General features: G+C 31.9%; 1 non-coding gene across 1 annotated transcript; it reads right to left on the bottom strand.

The window, feature by feature from the left end:
- Positions 1–3,688: 3,688 nt before the first annotated feature.
- On the bottom strand, positions 3,689–3,805 carry LOC111993445 (U5 spliceosomal RNA). The gene has a single exon (XR_002880983.1). It is a non-coding gene; the product is annotated as a U5 spliceosomal RNA (small nuclear RNA).
- Positions 3,806–11,659: the final 7,854 nt, after the last annotated feature.

Genomic DNA, 11,659 nt, shown 5'->3' with positions numbered 1-11,659 from the left:
AAATAATAATAGAAATGAATCATCAATTATAATAGTACTAGATGAAACATTGATTCAAGCAAGTGTTAAAGTTTAAATTAATTTACTAGACCACTAAATTTCACACCAGAATGTAAGTCAAATAAATAGCCAGCAATTGCAAATACTAAATGTAATTTAACACCATGTGAATCCCAAGATGGAATATTAAAGGGAAATGCAGTACCTTCTTCCAAGTCAGTATCTTTGATTCTCGAAGGGGAAGTGTGTGTGTGTGTGTTTTTTTTTTCTGCTGGATCAATGGAATATTACTTGGGTGTGTAATTTTCAAGGACCCAAGCTTAAAACATATATAACCATATATAATTCCAAAAAAAATTTTGAAATTTGTTTGTGGGGGGGGCAGAGAAAATCACAACCACCGGACCCAGCAAACACCGAAACCAGTTACACACAAACCCAGCAAACCTAGCAAACACAGCCACCGAAAAAAAAAAAAAAAACCAGAGAAACACAAACCCAGCAAACACCGAAACCAGTTACACACAAACCCAGCAAACCCAGCAAACACAGCCACCGAAAAAAAAAAAAAAAAAAAAACCAGAGAAGCTCCAAGCTTGACGTCCAGCCACCGCGCCGATCGCAGCCGATCTCCAAGCCACATCGGTCTCCAAGCCGATCTCCACCGCGCTTGACGTCCAGCCACATCGCTGATCGCAGCCACGCCACATCGCCGAGCTTGACGTCCAGCCACATCGGTCTCCAAGCCGATCTCCACCACGCGTTGACGTCCAGCCACCGCATCGATCGCAGCCACGCCACCGCGCCGATCCGAGCTGGCTTGGTGATTCGGCGTGAGCTCTGAGAGAGAAGCTTGAGAGCTGAGAGAGAAAAGAAAGAGAGAGACGATGAGAAACAGAGAGAGGCAGAGAGAGAAAAGAAAGAGGAAAAATGGGAGGTGAGAGAAAATTTCGGGTATAAAAAGTATTAAAATTTTTTTTTTTTTTACAACCCAGCTACAGTGCCATCTTACATTTGAGATGGCACTGTAGCAAAATCCCAAATTTTTTTTAGCATTTGAGATATGACCTTCCCATTGTTGATGGATTTTGGGGCTTAAATGCCAAATGTTCTTAACATTTGGCATTTAGAAACCCAAATGCGGATGCTCTCAGTTGTCCTAAAAAATTAAAGAAAGTATAAACAATTTAAAAAAAAAAAAAAAACTCCAAATAAGCATTCATTTAGAAAGTTAGGTTATTTATTTATTTATTTATTTTAATTTATTTTTGAGTGTCTTGCTCTTTCGCCGCTTAGACCCTTTTTTTTTTTGGGTGTCTTGCGTGTTGTTAGATGTATGTATGTGTTCACTTAGACTAGTTAGAATTGACTTAAGAACTTTTTATTTTATTTTTTGTTTGTGTCTTGTGTGTGTTTGCTTTGGGTGTTGTTTGGACTTAAGTTTGCTATTGGTAAATTTTGTTATTGAACTTGTTAAATTTGTTTCAAATTTTAGATCAATAAATTTTTTTTATAGCTTTTAAAAAGATCAATAATATTGTTGAGGGGGAAAAGTGCAAATTTATTGAAACAAATTGCTAAATTTAATACACACACACACACACACATATATATATATATATTAAAAAATATTTACACAAATTACACAATTATTTACACAAAAAATATATACTAAAAAAATAGTAAATTGTATAAATTTACACAATTACTGTAGCACAAATGAATTTTTGCAAATTTACACAATTATTATAGCACAAATGTATTTTTGTACAATACTGATGTAGGTGTATTTAGATTGATGAGGAAAATTTACACAATTAGGGTGCGTTTGCGTGCAAATTATTTTGTGTTTGTGTTTTTGGATGGGTCCCATGGCACTGTTCATGACCCAGCCAAAAACGCAAAAACACGCATAACCATGCATTTTTAGGTCCCACGGGCACTATTCATAGTTTAAAAATTATTTTGCTATAGTGTTTTCAGTAAAATAAGAGGTATCCAAACAGACTTTTACTGTAGCTACACAAATGAATGTTTTAGAAATTATTTAGATTGAAGCAATGGTTTTTGGTTGAGAAAAAGAGAGATGATTTTAGATAATAATAAAAAATTTTGATAAGAAAATAGTATTTTGATGAAATGTAATGTAAAATAAATAATTTGATGTGCAATATTTTGAAAAGTAAGTATATAAAATAAAAAAAAGTAAGTTATTATGGTAAAATAGACAAATTTTTTTGCATGAGCTTATGCAAATGTTCTAATGTGGTAAGAAAAAACAATGATGTTTTATGTATTTGTCTTTGTTAGTAGATGATTGCATTATAATGTATTATAAAAAAATAATTTTATGTATTTATTTTTGTTGATAGTTTCTTATCACTAAATATATGCTTATTTGAAATTTCATAACTTTTTTTTACTTATACTCTAGCCCCTTAACTCGAAATCTTGGATTTGTCCCTGCCAACTAGCATAGATAACAAGTTGATGTGGTACTTGATGGACAGACACATCAGTAAAAAATGGACAAATATGAGAGTGGCTGTTATTCAAAATAATCTCCTGGCTTTAAGTAAAAGAATAATATATTTGAAAGGTTAGAGTTCAAATCAATTCAAAATGACTCAAAACTTGAGGTTTATGATTTGTAATTTATTCACAAAAGAAATATGAAAGAATCTTCATTCTCTCACTCTTTTTAAGGGAGAGAGAGAGACAAAATGTTTATTTTATATGTATAGTTATATGATACATGGTCAACTATGATTCGAATTTGGACACAATTTGTCTGCATGCAAGAAACTCGTATTGGCATCTGGCATCAGTATTTGGTCTGTTATTATTGTTGCCAAGATTTGTGGGATAGTTAGAGATCAAGTTGCTGACTTTTGCCAAAGTCTCTGCAGGGGTTTTTCTTGGGTTTTTTCATGTTATGAATTAACAATGTATTTTAAAACACCCCACCCCCCACCCCCCCACCCCCCCTTTTTTTTTTTTTTTTTTTTTTGGTGTTGACTGTAGTTTCTGGGTTGCCGGCGGTGGGGGTGGCAGCGGTGATGGTGTGCAGCGGTGGTGGTGATTGTGGTTCTGCCCAGAAGGAAAGAGAGAGAGAAAGAATAAATAATGTGTTGTATTGGATAATGGTAATGGTGAGATATATTATTTTATTATGTAAAAATATTATTTTAATAAGTAGGATTGAGATATAAAAGTTGGAATGTTGGAGAATTGTAAAATTGTATTGTATAATTGATAAAGTGATTTTTTGAGGTGGTAAAATAAGATAGGATTTAGAATCCGGATGCGGATGCTCTGAAAATCTACTAGGCAATGGCCATCATTCTTCTAGTTTCATCTCTATATCTGCACCCCACATTCCATTTGCATAGCAAGCGTTCAAACCTCTCATCTCCTCGTTCCTAGGCGCATTGATTTTGTTTTCTTTCTGTTCTGCTTCTACTTTTCTTCTCTTCTAGAAAAAAAAATGGATGAAGATTTCGTGAGTTTCACTCTTTTGAGGCTGAAGTGGATGAAATTTTGTTGAAGAAAAAAGGTGTGGCCTTTTGGCCAATAAATTTAATTTGTTGTTTAAATTGCGGAATTCTAAAAACTCTGTATATTTAAACAAGTATCACATCTAGGGATCCAGTTTCTTGTATTAGGTGTTAAACTAGCATTTTTAGGAGCTTTCCCATCGGAAAAACTCCTCCAAAAATATGCGTATGCCACTATTTGCGGCGCGCACACGGTATTCTTTAGTAAAAGGCGAAAGAATAGTTCGCTTTGTGCTCACCTCGTGGCCGCGTGAATTAGAAATGAAATGACTTGCCATTTTAGTAACAGCTATCTTACACAACTTTATTGTCTCTGTTCGATATGGGACGCATCTACACGGATTTGAAAGCACTTCTTCATACATGCGTAAAATAAGACTATGATGGTGGAGAGACTTTGGTCTTCCTGAGACTAAAGTGCCAGTCTAATGGGAGCGGAGAATAACAATTTCTTCCTTTAGCTCATGTAATGTGGTGATGTATAAAATCGAGTGGAAGGATCTAACTGCTAACTGGATGAAAACCAAAGCTATGTCCAAGCATGACTCTAAAGCTTTTTTTTGGGGGGGGGGGGTTGGGTGAGGGGGGGAATGAGCATGACTCTAAAGCTGAATTCGAGTAAGGCGTATGATGAATTGGAATGCGGAATTTACAAGCAATAATGCTAAAGATGGGCTACGTTAGACCGGGAAAAGGAATCAGGCAAGGAAATCCTGTCTCCCTACCCGTTTCTAGCAAAATTGGTAAAATACTCAGTTGTAATCAGAGATTTATGATATGGGAGTCTTATGCCTTACTCAAGTCTTTTATATATATAAATACACACACACACATATAGTTATAGTTATTTTAAAATTTTTATATAAGAAAACAAAAACCTCATGTGGGATATGCAAGTTTGTGTAATAGACATTGCCCAAATAAAATAATCTGCTAAAATCTAGGAAGTTGTTCATGTGGCTAATTATATAATTTTTCCCACTCGTAGCCTTATTGTTTTGGTTTTTTTTGGGAAACTGCTCACTATAGGAAATTGTAATAAATTTAGTACCATACGTTTTTTACACATATTTTGTCACAATAGTCTTAAGTGATAAACTGCGAGTGATTGAGAAAATAACTAAGTTTTTTGTGATAGTTATAAAGATAAGTGGATTGAGATGAAGATAATGCACCTAATACAATTGCCCTCAATAGTTGAGATTGAGAGTTAAAAAAACAACTTTCAATCTCAATTATTGAATAAAATAGGTTTAAAAAAAGAATTAAAAAGTGATAATGGTAAAAAAAAAAAATTGTGAAATAGATGCAGGGGTAATTCCCTAGATCCAAATCCAACATAAATATGCATGAACTGATGAAAGTGAGTACTAAAGTAGTAAATCCTAAACCTAAACCAACCGTACCTATCACTCTTCCATTTTCTCAAATGAATAAACAAACCACTCGTCGCCTCCCCACCCCAACGATGGGGTTGTTATATCTTTGTTCCTCATATCCATCTTCTTAATCTTCATAGTCATGCCTTCAGCTATCTCTTTTACCTCACAATTATCTGGAAACTTATAGCGGAGAAAGGCTTGCAAACCCTCAGTGTCCTTGTTCTTTTGATCAGTGTATACTATGGTTTCATCAGCAAAGAGGACGTCGACAATGAAAACACAAGCTCCTGCTATAATGAATATTCAAGTATTCCCAGTAGCATTTTGTACTAAGATTAATGTCGCGAAAGCCTGAAAAAAGCACACATGATGCTCTCTTGATGGAATAGAAACTAAACTATTAACTTCTGGTAGTAAATCTCGAATCCACGAGAGATTTTCTTGAATCTACAAGGAGATAAACTAGAATCCACCAGAGAAAGAATTTGAAAAAAAACCTATATTTTTATTGATCATAATTTGATCTGCCTTTGACAACTACAAAACATATAATACTGAGAAAGTAAAACCCTAAGATGATTAGGAAATGTCTGAAACCCTAATTTGCACTAATTGTGAGATTAAGGGAAAAATACAGAATTTTACCAAAAATAGTAAAATTGAGTTAAATGCAAAATCATAAACTACTAACCTTAAGGGTCATCTCAAAACAGACGGATCCTTGTTCTGACTTTTAAACTAAAAGTTATTAAAGAAAAACAAATATTACTATAAATAGTAAAAACATTGTTTCCAGGGCCTTAACAAAAGAATTTGCCTAAATTTAGGCAATGCTCGAGGTCTTGATTCTAGATCAAAATACCATTTTCCTTCAACTTGCCAAATTTCATACAATTTCAACACTATTGCCCCAATGGCTTTTACTGGCATCCCCCCTTAATCTTGCGTTGTGACTTCCAGTACCCTTGCTGTTCCAAGAAGGCATGTGTTATCTGTTCTATATCATAGATCTACCTGGATACTCTTCGTGTAGATTATTTAATGACCCCCATGAACGTAATTATGGGGTTCAGGTCTCAAATCAGCTTCAAGAAGAAAGAAAAGAAGATAACTTGCAGCCCATAAAGAACATGTCCAACATGCATAAGGTGAAGTTGGGTTAAGCGGTTTTTTTTTTTTTTAGCAATTGTATTTTAAACTATATTGTTTTCCCTTTGAACGTTTAGCTTTCTTTCTATGCTATTCTACCTGTGAGAGAGAGTAGTCAAGGGGATGTGTCCTAGTTGGCATGCTGCAGAAAGTAGTCATGCAAAATGTTACTTTGGAATTTTGGGTCAATATTGCCATAACATGAGTAATTTGAGGGTGATTATACGTTGCCTATGAGATTGTAAGAAACCATAATTTGAAATTCAGAGCAAATACTCAGACAACATAAAATTCAGAAAACTTAAGAACTATATATATTTTGGGTCTGGACAATATGCTAATGAAATGGATCCTGAAGTTCAGATTTATATGGTTTTCAATTGCCTTTCCATCCAAGACGGTGATTGGTAATCATTACGTGTGTTCCTTCTCACTCAAAAGGAAAGGGTGAGGGATTTTTCGGCTTGTATCACATTAATTTTGCATACACTGTATTACAAGTTTTACTGCCATTTTGATGTGCTAGATTTTTTTTTTTTTTTTTTTTAAGGGAAATATGATGTGCTAGATGGTGAGTGATTGCCTATCATTTTTATATGAACTTAACTATTTTGCCACCACTCACTCAATGTCTACACATTAAAATTGTAAAATTTATAGCAAAAAAGTTGTTTTTCTCATTTATTAATAATATGGGATTTGGATTGCACCATGCAATTCCCACTTCGTTGAAGAAATAAAAATAACCTTCCATTTTTATTATTATTGTTTTAGCCTTTTACTTTTGTACCATCTTAACTTTTTTTGGCCTAGGTTTAATTAGGATCCGCGACAATATCTCATAGGATTGGCTTACCATGTCAGCTTTATTATTTGTTGTTACAAATCAATGGATAGTTGACATGTTTGCAAAATAGCCACATTAGCAGATTTTATCAATTTGAATCAAAACAATTTTGTAACGAGCAATGCTACAACACAAAATTTTTCATAACATTTTTCATAGTTGATTTAACAGACTTTTAGTGGTTCTTATTTAGGCCCACTACTTCTTCACTTTTTTATCTACAAATACTTGCACCTAGGCAATTGTAAAATTCTTCAGAAATTCGTGTTTCCTAGATTAGAGTTGCATATTAGAGTCTTAGCAGCAGTGAAGCTAAATAGCTATATAGCTATTTTAGCTTCACCAAAATACAAAAATGCATGCTGCAGTAGTGGTGTCATAGATAAAAAAATTTTAACTTCTTAGTACAATGCATAGCTATTTATGGTTGTGCACTGTAACAAGAAGTTAAAAAAAAAAAATGTATATATATATATTTTATTAACTTCTCTCTCTTCTCTCATCAAACAAATATTTTCTCTTTTCTTTCTTTCTCTCTCTCTCTCTCTCTCTCCGGCTTCTCTTTTTTCTTCTTTTTTCCTCCTCATTTTTTTTTCTCTCTAGTCGTCTAGTGCCTTCCTCATCTCCCTCATCCCTCAACTCTGTTGGAGCTTGATTTCTGGGTTTCCGCCGATCTTCATCTTCATCTTCATCTGTGCTGGGTTTTTGCTGATCCAGCTTGCCAACCCACACCGTGTTTGTGCTATGTTGGTGATTTTTTATTTTGTTTGTGATTGGTGACTTTTTATTTTTGTTTGTGATTGGTGATTTTGTTTGGTCTGAGTTGAGGAAAAAGATTGAGGATTTGGGTTGGTGGTTTTTTTTTTTTTGTGGATGTTTTTATTATTATTCTAATGAGTTATTTGTATTATTTTAATCAAATAGCTAAAAATATATATCCATTGATGTTGGGTGTGAAGAGGTAAAATAAATAAAGTGACTTTTGTAAGTGCCAAATAACTATATTTTTAGCTTCACTATTGTGGATGCTCTTACTACTACCTTTTGTATGGTACTTGCAATCTGCTTTATAAAACTATAGTGCATATGAGTCAAATCCAATATATATATATATATATATATATCTAAAAGTTTCGAGCGTAGTATATACTAATATTAAACTCCTGTTGCACCACCTCATTTGTCATGTTATTGGCCACATAATTATTATTTTTCTTATTTGTTTTTTATTCCTAATTTCTTTTACAAAAAACACATATATAGATTATTGACTTTACACATTTATCTTGGGCGGTTTAAACTTTACATATAATTTTGCCTTTGCATATTCATCTAATTTAATTTAGAGGTTTATAACTAAACAATAAAATCAATGAAGAATCAAAAACCAAAAAAAAAATTGTCCATACATATCTATACTATGTATGGGTTTGGATACCACATTTTCCAAACCCACGTCTGTGTTTCTGTCCTTTTTTTTTTTTTTCAGCGCATGAACAGTATAATCACATGGATGTACTGTGCAGGAGACAATTTTCACTGTAGCAGCACTGTTTATGTACTGTAGCATCACTGTTTATGCATTTAAAAATATTAAAAATAGGTCACATGGTACTATTCACACATTTTAAAATTATTTTGCTATAGTGTTTTCAGTTTTCAGTTTTCAGTTTCAACAACAATAAGTTCAATCCAAACGGACCCTATATAAATAATGAAAGCTTTGCAATAAATTTTACAAAACTCTCTTTACACCACATCTTTAGCATCCTTTCTTATTTTTTGTTTTTTGAAATTTTTACTTAGTTCAACTTAATTTTCATTTTCTTCAACCATTGTTTTCTTCATTCAATATTTCATCTCCTCCAATCATTGTCTTTTAAAATTTTTCATTTAATTCTTTCTATATATTTTTAAATTTTCTCATTTATATCTTCTTAAATTCTACAGTTTCACTTTGTTCAACCTTTCATCTATTTCCACTATTGCTCTTCCATCTTAATTTTTATATAAATTTCTTCTTACTTCATTTCCACTCCTCTCCACTATTCCTTCTATATTTTCCACGACAAAAAAGGTCTCTCTCTCTCTCTCTCTCTCTCTCTCTCTCTCTCTCACACACACACACACACACACATTTTGTCTCTCTTTTGGTGGATTTTTTTTTAAATTATTTCAACCAATTTTTTTTCCACTAATAGTTCTTTTTGTTATTGTTGATTTAACTGTCACATCACATTTGTTTATCTTTTTGGTAAATTTGTATCGACTTTTATGCATATTTAGGTATTTTGGTATTCCAATTCCCGATCACAAGTTCTTTTTCTTTATCCTGTTGGTTTGATTTGATTTGGGTTAATAATTACATATTTTGCAAGTTAGAATTTGATTTATTTTTAGTGATCCATTTAGATAACTATGATGCTTTACTAAGTTTTTCTTATTTTTTAATCCTTTTGGGTGGACAAATTTGTAGTTTTTGTAAAGAAAGTACTCTTAATAGTTGTATTAGAAGTACTTTATAATGTCACTTATTCAAAGAAAAGCAAGGTTAGTCAAACGAAAAATAAAATTGGATGAATGACATATTTTAGCTTTTGCAATTTTATTTTCAACTTATGATTATTATTTTTATAACAATGCATACATACAAACTTAATTTTGAGATTTTGCTAATAATTGTTCATTTGATAATCTTTGTGGGTGGATGAATTTGTAATAATTTCTACAAAGAAAATAATCTCAATAGATTATCAACAACAAATTGTTTTCTTAATTGATCCAATTAATAATTGTTAAGTTTTATTAATTTTTTAGATTAGTTATTTGGTGTTTTGGATTGTAGAGTAGAAAAAATAGGGATGGAGAAAGTTGGTTTAAAACTTGAGAATAATTTTCAAATTTTATATACTTTTTAATAGTACGCAAAATGTTATAAATAATTTTATTAAAAAATTAATATTTTCACTAACTTACCTTTTGAATACCTTAAAAAAAAATTGTATTGTTTACATTTTTGTATGATATATATATATATATATATAACATTTGTGATTGTTCCTATAATAGGATGTATTGAGTTTTAAGTAAAAAAAATAATGTAATAATATCTTATTGGATGGTGTAAACCATGTTTTATGCCTCATCCTTACCAATTTCATACTCTAATTATTTTATTAATTTGTATCCAAAATTTATAGACATATATCACATATAAGTTTAATATGATTAAGATAAGAATAAGCATAATAGAATTGCTTAATTCACTACTGACAAAATTGGCATAACATGAAACCCATAAGATTTTTATTTATTGAAAAAGGAGAAAAACTGTAAGCATATGTTAGCCTGATAATAAATAAATAAGCTATTAAAATTAACATTTCTTAGGAGGAATTTACGGTGAGCTATAGTCTCATACAAATAACCTTTAATTTTGCAAGGAAGAATGAGGACAACTTCTTTTTTAGAATTTGACTAGAGTTTTGTGCTTATAACATGTAAAATAAAGAAAATATAATGACAATAAATAAAATATGAGAATAAAATTATATCTGAATTGCTTTTTTTTCTAGTGATTATCCGCCTCATCATATATATATATATATATATAAAGTTTATGTCGTTTATCTATTTCCCTTTGTACATTACAATAAAAGCTTATGCTATATTATATAGAGGAAGAGGGAATACTGAAAGGGACAAAGCCAAATATGAAATGGCTGAATATTCAGACATTAATGTCTACCCCTAATGTGCAGGGTGGGTGGCTTGTCAAGTCGCCAATGTGTACAAGCAGCCCATGTTAAATATATATTTAATACGGTCAAAACAGTGGGCTGTGGAAAAAGTATGAAACTTCGTAAAAAAATAAAATAAATAAATAAAAAAGTTTGAAATATTGGTGTGTTCTCAATTTTTAATGAAAAACTGAAAACGCATACCGTCACAAGTCATATTACGTTTTGTCATTAAAGTCATTTTGTTTCTCATCTCATCACATCTTTCTTCTCTCCATATTTGCTCAACCTTTTACTCATAGATTCCTATGGCTCTCCAGATCAACGGAGCCTCCTCTTCTTTCACTCCCCAATTCATCTATGATGTTTTCTTAAGTTTTAGATGTGAAGATACCCGCTATAATTTTACAAGTCATTTATATCAAGCTTTATGTGATAAGGGTTTTAACACCTTTATCGATAATAACCTTCAGAGAGGAGAAGAAATTTTAATGGAACTTTTTAAAGCCATTGAATTAAATGATTTCGATTGTTGTGTTCTCTGAAAATTATGCATCTTCCAGTTTGTGCTTAGATGAACTTGTAAAGATTCTTAAGTGTAGGAATAATGGACAACTGGTCCTACCTGTATTTTACAAAGTGAATCCATCAGAAATACGTAAACAAAAGGGAAAGTTTGGAGTAGCGCTAACTCTACATGAAGAAAATTTAAATGATAATATGGAGAAGGTTCAGAGGTGGAGAACAGCTTTGACTAAAGCAACTAGCTTGTCTGGGTTTCATTACAAGGAGGGGTATGTAACTATTCACTGCTCTTCTATGAGTTACAGAGTTTAATAGTTTTGTTATGCTATTAAATGCTTTCAATAAATTAATTATGAAAGTATCGTATTTTTCAGAGTCTTCTACTACTTTTTCTTTTTCTTTTTTTATACAAGATAGAAATTCTACTCTAGCCTAATATAAGTATATATGTATGTGAAA

This window comes from Quercus suber, unplaced genomic scaffold (genome assembly GCF_002906115.3).
Source record: "Quercus suber isolate HL8 unplaced genomic scaffold, Cork oak 2.0 scaffold_32, whole genome shotgun sequence".
NCBI classification, from domain to species: Eukaryota; Viridiplantae; Streptophyta; class Magnoliopsida; order Fagales; family Fagaceae; genus Quercus; species Quercus suber.
This window is presented reverse-complemented; position numbering and strand designations above follow the sequence as displayed.